Consider the following 6,513-nt stretch of genomic DNA (forward strand, 5'->3'; position numbering starts at 1 on the left):
TGCAGAAATCATCAGAGCTCTCACACACCACTTCCAAGTGCCAGCCCCCCCTTTTCTCTCTCTGTCTCCAATTTAATTCCTCGCCTGATAATTATACTCCCATATATCCTTTTTGCAAATTATTAAGCTTGTCAGCACCCATTAATTTATACTGTATGATAAATTTACTGTGCTTGCTACGTTTTATCAGCTTTCACTGTACATAAACGAAGGCAAAGTTTCCCAGAGGCAAAGTCGTTTGGTGCTCTGGCTGTCCGTGAAGCAAACTGTGCAGGCATTTGTTGAGCCCGGAGAAATGGACCGCAGATAAATTAGCCACGCTGAAGTGGGAGTGTGTCATCTGAACTGTAGCCTGTTAGATTAACACTGTGAAACTATGCGGCCACTGAACTCCCCAACTCTCCATTCTAGACTTGTCACGCGACCACTGTGGAAGGGTCGAGCGCTTGTTGTGACATTCCACCACGACCTAGGTTAGTTCTGGCTCGGAGCTCCAGAACTTCAACCCCAGTGTATGCATTGTGCAGGCTGACAGGCACAACTAGCCGGACCTGTCAGTCACACGCGGCTCATGAATGTTTCCAGCACACCGTAGAAGCCCATTGGGAGAGTCTCATCAACAAGGTCCATTGTGACCTCGCTCTATTAAAGCACAAGCCTCCTGTTGCGGTGGACGCCCTGTTCTTCCTGTGATCCTGCCGTCTCTGACAGCTATTACACAGTAATAGTTGAGTCTGACTGACCGCTGCCAACAGCCCCGAGCCCAAATCCTGGTGGTTTGGAGGGAGTAACCTCAGCCCAGTCCTGTGAGAGCAGCCGAGGGCTAACGAGCTCTGACAGCAGTGCAGGAAGGCTGGCTGTAAGCTTCCAAACGATCGAGGCCAGAAGGATGTGAAGACCCATTTCTGGAATCCCCTCCTCCTCCTCTTCCTCCACTCCCCCTCATTCTTTCTCCCTCTCTCCGCGCCCCCCCCCCCCACTCTCTCTCTTCCTCCCCCCCTCTCTCTCTCTTTCACCTCTTACGCATTCGCGCTCTCTCCTTCTCTCTCTCTCCTTCCATCTATCTCTTTCTCCCTCCCTCTTTCCCTCTCTCTCTCTCTCTTTGTCTCTCTTTTTCACTTTGCCTAAGTGAGTAGTGGGGGGGGGGGAGGGGGGATGGGCATTTAGATTCCCAGTCACACAAACAAAAAATGACTTATGTGATATTTAAAACTGCCCCTGCAGTTAGGTGTCACTTCCATGCCCTATTAGAGACATGGCAGGCTTTTAAACAGGCTGTTCGGTGATCCCTGAGTGCAGCCCTGACCTTCTCTCTCACTCACACAGACATCCTCTCGTCGCTCTGAATGGGTAAAGTAGTACTTGTATTTTTGAAACACAAGTGGCGCTCCATGTGACAGTCTCTCCCAGTTGTGTGTCTTCCAACAGTACTGACACGCGACGACTGATGGTGTATGGTGACCCATTTTCTCAATCTATCGAAACTCTTTTTTTCCACTCTGTGTATTTTTTTGGTTTGTGTACCCATGCGCATGCCGACAGCCGAGTCGTCACACTGTACCCGTCAGCGGCTTGAGTACAATAACACCCGTACGAACCCATTCTTCAGGGAACGCTCTCTGCCAATCAACCCAGCCCGCTTTAAAACTTCACTGGTATCATTCCGCCTTTGTTGGTTTGTTTACCTTCATGTTAAATAAATCTCGTTTCCCCTTTTGTTTTGTTTTTTACATTTTCTGAATGGAGCCATTTGAATGCTCTCCCCCAGTGGTGCCCTGGCAGTGTGCTGTACACCCGTGGCTGCTCTCTCTCTCATTGGCCACGGCCCAGCCGCAGCGGCCTCCAGAGATGAGCTTAAATAGATGTCCGAACGCGGAGAGATGGAGGCAGCCCGGGGTGGAGGGAGGGGACGCGAGGGGGCGAGAGTTTTCCAAACTCTTTTGGCGAGGCGCCGGGAGAACACACAGGATTTTTGTGTGCAGACCACATGGGAGGGGGGGGGGGGGGGAGGTGGGGAGGGAGGGAGGGAGGGTTGGGTTCCGCGGCACATCACTTTTGTCTGAATGGCTTTTCACACATGCAGAGCACGTTGAGCTCTAGTTTTCATGACAACGTTGAATCGCTATTTCTGTCTCTGTCACTCATGCCCTTTGTGTTGACTCTGAGATCACTGTTGGTGTGTGTGTGTGTGATAAGGAAGACTGTACCCAACACTGGTAAATTGAGTGTATTTGTCTGTGGACAACATCTAATCCAAACTCTTCATGGGTGTGACATATTGGCTAAGCTGCCAAGAAGTGCCTTGTGTGAGATATCATGGCTGCATTGCTTTTCAGTCAAACTGGATTCATGATAATGTAGGGCCACCCTATGTGGAAATACAATACCCATATACATTTGAGCTTCATCTCTGCTTTCATAAGATCTACGTGACTGCGTTTGTTGAATTCATTTTAAATATTGGGCCCATTGTTTGGCAGGGCAAAGCATCGCAAATAATCTGCAGGGGGTTTATTGAACACTGTAGATACTGTATACAAATCAATACCTTTGAACGTTTGATACCGAGAGAGGGAAAGAGAAATGTGTGTTTGCCTGCTTGAGGGGATGCTTACTAGCTCGCTAATTTCTACTTTGTATTTATTGACACGTACAGTAACCCTTGACCTGCAGTGAGCTTGTGTTTCCAGCGGCTGTCCCTCTCCAAGGTGTCACTGATAGAAGTGGCCCGCTCCTACTGCTCGGACACTGGGCACCGCCCATTGATGTACCCCCACCCGTCAGTTCCAATGAACCTCTCCCTCCTCTCTCTGAGCCGCTGAGCTCTCCGCTGAAAGGGCACGGTGGAGTTCACCGTGGTGCCGGGTAGCCCAGCTATCTTTTTGGGGACAAAAGCAGTTGTCCCAAACCTTCTCCTGACTCACACTGTTCAGGCTGTCGGGAACGTCAGACAGATTAGCGGGCGCAGCCGTTCCAGGTTGTCTGAATGTCGCCCCGTGCAACGTTGGGCTTACCGTCCTCCAGCCCGAGTCCATATGGTCCTCTCCTTACCGCCTTCGCCCCTCCCCCAACCTGCCCACCCACTCACTGACATAATATCTGGCTCAAGGTTCGCTCCCGCCCCCTCGCTCACAGCAGGTGACGGAGCATGTTGCACACACGGCAGGATGTTTGAAGCCGGGGGTGGGGATACGTGTCGGAGGATAGCGGGCGAGGCCTGCGTGTCTGTCTGGGGCCCAGAGCTGCATGCTGAGGCTCTCGTCCTCCTCCCCCCTCTCCTCCCTCTCTCTCCCTTCCTCTTGTGCGCGGGCGCTTTTCCAGGTGGTCACCAGACTGTGACAGGAGGGGAGGGAGGAGGGGGGCTAGGGGTGGGGCCCAGACCAGACACGCTCCCTCGACCCCTCTGAGCGTCACACGGACCTAGGGGCCTGTCATTTGGGGGAGGCTGGAACTCACCACGAGAGCAAATTGCTTTTTAATCGATTATAGCCCCTGCCCAGGCCCACCCCCCACCCTTTTAGATTTCCATCGCTCCTTACATCTTGCCCACCCCCTCCCTGTCTATTTAAGAAAGCCTTGTCCCTACACAGGCAGTTGTCTGTCTCCTCAATGGGAGGAGATGGGGATGGGGGGAGGAGGGGGGGGTGCTTTAAACCAGTATTACTCTCACTCGGAGGGGCGAGGCGTGGGGGGGGAATGAATAATGATTTTTACTCAGCCGGAAAGGCATATGGAAAATGGAGTAGTGTGTGACTGTTGAAAACGGTGCGTGTGCCCTGCGTGAATATTTTTTGAAATGGGATTACTTTAGGGACCTTGTAACTCACACTGCCAAAAATGACATAAAGGACCACAAAGTCTTTTTCAGAGTGAGCTTGTTCCTTTGTGTGTGGAGAAGGCTGTGGTTTCGGGGCGAAGCGAAACATGATCTTTCCTTTCTGTCCTCCAGCAGCAAGACACCACCGTATGGAAACTCTATGCCTAATTATTAAACCAGCAAATTGCTTTGGTCGACGACCAGTCATGCCCTTTAAGAACATGGGCCAGAAAGTAAAATGCCCATTTCACCCTGTTTTATCCCTTTGGTCTTTAACATGAATGGAAAAAAACTATAAGAAAAAAACATTAAAATAGAAGGTGTTTTATGTATCTCTAAAAGACTGCAAGTCACCCTATAGTGTGATAACAGCCGTTATCTAAGGTGCCCCTCTCTCTCACTTATCTCTCCCGATGCCAAAAGAAAGCTTTACTCCAGTATTTGCTTGTTCTGTAGAAGTTTGATTTTTTAAAATGTATTTTTTACTGAATCTCCTCCTTTGTAAAATGGTGTCTGAAAGCAAAGAAGGCCTTAAACTAGGCTCTCCTTTACCAGTCTCTTAAGGGATTCTAAATGTCATCACGTTTTAAAACAAGGCTGGCTTTTTGTTTTAGTTTTTCCCTGCAAATTTACATTTACATTTAATCATTTAGCAGACGCTCTTATCCAGAGCGACTTACAGTAAGTACAGGGACATTCCCCCGAGGCAAGTAGGGTGAAGTGCCTTGCCCAAGGACACAACGTCAGTTTGCACTTCCGGGAATCGAACTGGCAACCTTCGGATTACTAGCCCGATTCCCTCACCGCTCAGTCACCTGACTCCCTGATGGGAGTTTTTGTTGCGTGTGTTTTTGGCGACAGCAGCAAACAGTGATTATCATTCTATTTAATATCAGGGGAGCTCCAAAGCCAGGAAAGAACCAATTTGGAGCGAGCAGATGAAAGCACAAGCCCCTGTTTGACCTCAGGCTCATGGGGGAGTCTTCTCTGCTGTGGACTAGTTGGAGATGGTGGACTGCAGCAGACAAACAGGGGGATTAAGGGCTGACAGATGTGTTCTCTGACGTCTCCCTGTGTGCTGTTGGAGTGAGAGACCCTGTGTGTATGGCATGGTGCTCATACACACAGGAGAGAGAGTGTGGGAGATGACCACACACACACACACACAGACACAACACGCACAGCAAGAGATGCCAGGTGCTCTGCTGGAGATCCTGTCCCGTCGCAGCTGGAGACCGCTCTCCCCGTCGGCCCTCACAGAGCGGGCCCGGCTGACTCAACACACCACCGTGCTCTGGGACGCAGCTGTGGTCCACGCGCTCCCTCTCTCCCTCCCCAGGCCCCCCTCACAGCCAGCACACGCCCCCTCTCGGTGTCACGGACCTGGACAGCGACTCACTCACGGCCTCGCAGCCATACAGCTGTGTGCTTCCAGGATAGGTGTGTGTGTGTCTGTTAGCGTGTGGGTCCGCGCGTGTCTGTTAGCGTGTGGGTCTCTGTCTGAGTCCCTTGAGTAAAGGGGATGAGTGTAAAGGTCCGCGGTCTTGTCATGCACCTACCAAGGCTCAGCCGGCTTGACATTTCCTGGATTGAAGGCGGCTTCGCTTCCTTAAAGGTCTGTTCCCTTTCAAGCCCTGGACGTCACCGTCTGGAGCCTTCTCCGTAGGCCGTACGGGGTCCCGCGTCTATCAGAGGGCTGTGCCCGCGCTGTGATGGCGGGCGGGGTTAACCCGCGACACACCCGCGAGCCGTGGCGTCAGACGCACGCAGAGCCCGCAGACTACAGAGCGAAGGACGTGTCTCTCTTGATTGAAAGCGCTCTTCCTCTTTGTCCGTTGCAGTCGAACCGTTTTCTAACCGCCGGGTCCGTCTTCTGAAAGAGGTTCTTCCTGCACGCGAGGCTACGGTTTTGTTTTCTGACGTGTTTCAGTAGAATCCAGTCGGGGTGTCGGAACACTGTGCTTTCGTTCATGAAATCCGACTGATGTCCCTTATTCAACACACTCTGAGCTGTCTGTCGTTTTCCTTTCAGGAGGAGGAGCAGTGCAGGTCTGACGGCCCTCGTCTGATTAATGTCAACCTGCCCTGACGGTTTTATGGGTCTTTTTCTTCAGCTGAAGGTGAGTTTGTACCCTTCTCTATGGGGCCCCTATGTGACGGATAGTTTCATGTCATAGCTGCTGGATGGAAGCCTCCATAGTGACCATGTGGTTTGGCTTTACTGTAGAATGCCCCCTTTGTGTCTGTGTAAAAACAAAAGGGCTGGTATGTGATTTTATATCGATAAATTACTTTATTTTAATGCCTTACAGCTATATTGGTTATACTTTGTTTGGTGGATTTAATTCAAACTGAATGTTATGGTGAATGTAGAGGTGACTGAATTACTTTAGCTTAAAGAGTAAAGAAAAATCATATCTCGAAAATCTATAGATGTCTATTACGAATCTACTCGGGAAAATCATTCAGAGTGATTCAAAGTGTCGTCCTTAAATGCCAGAATAGAACCAAATTGATCGTCTGAGCCTTTTTTCAGTTGAGTCATACGTGAGACTGTTCACTTGCAGGCCCCACTCAGTCTGCACTCATCTGTTTGCAGTTTGTTTTGTTAAGTCACCAACGTTTTCTCACCACGACCTCACAAATATTTTGAGGCCTCGATATTAGTTGCCTAGGTAATCTCTTCTAGTGTTGAC

The sequence above is a fragment of the Osmerus mordax genome, chromosome 24 (genome assembly GCF_038355195.1).
Source record: "Osmerus mordax isolate fOsmMor3 chromosome 24, fOsmMor3.pri, whole genome shotgun sequence".
Classification (NCBI taxonomy): domain Eukaryota; kingdom Metazoa; phylum Chordata; class Actinopteri; order Osmeriformes; family Osmeridae; genus Osmerus; species Osmerus mordax.